Source organism: Sinocyclocheilus rhinocerous, unplaced genomic scaffold, assembly GCF_001515625.1.
Source record: "Sinocyclocheilus rhinocerous isolate Xijiao unplaced genomic scaffold, SAMN03320098_v1.1 scaffold39001, whole genome shotgun sequence".
In the NCBI taxonomy this organism is placed as follows: Eukaryota; Metazoa; Chordata; class Actinopteri; order Cypriniformes; family Cyprinidae; genus Sinocyclocheilus; species Sinocyclocheilus rhinocerous.
The window spans coordinates 1-545 of NW_015669233.1; the positions used below are offsets into that span (position 1 = coordinate 1).

Genomic DNA, 545 nt, shown 5'->3' on the forward strand with positions numbered 1-545 from the left:
GCAAAAATGTAAGAAGTTTTGTTATCGAATGATGGAAAAACACAAAACACACCTCAAAATGCAGACGAAGATAACACAAATGATGATGATTAAACCAAAACAGAGAGGTGGAATCACCATTTTGGCTATTTCATCTGGGGATAAAGCTGTAGAACATGTATAAATTGATCTGGATTATAAGACTATTAACACAGATGCATTAATGACTTTGAGACAAATATAGATAGACTTACATGTGGTGAACTCAACTGGTGCGCTCTGGTCACTAGATACACTATGATCATTATAGCCTGTGCTCATTGTTGCTGTCAGAATGTAGTTGGTATTTGGCTGGAGATTTTTGCCCATAATTTCAAAGGATACCACAGTGTTCGGCACCGTCTTGGATATCTGTATGAACATACATATATATATATATATATATATTTATATATACATATATAGCCTATATATAGTAGGGGTGAAACAGTACACAAACATGATGGTTCAGTACGTAGGCCTACCTCGGTTTTGATGTCACGGTTCGGTATGGTTTCGGTACAGCA

The 545-nt window shown here is 36.1% G+C and overlaps 1 long non-coding RNA gene across 1 annotated transcript; it reads right to left on the minus strand.

Moving 5' to 3' along the window:
* Positions 1–22: 22 nt before the first annotated feature.
* Positions 23–541, minus strand: LOC107734079 (uncharacterized). The gene is made up of 3 exons (XR_001639057.1): positions 504–541; positions 234–390; positions 23–146 (listed from the first exon to the last, which is right to left on the minus strand). It is a non-coding gene; the product is annotated as an uncharacterized LOC107734079 (long non-coding RNA).
* Between the last annotated feature and the right edge of the window lie 4 nt (positions 542–545).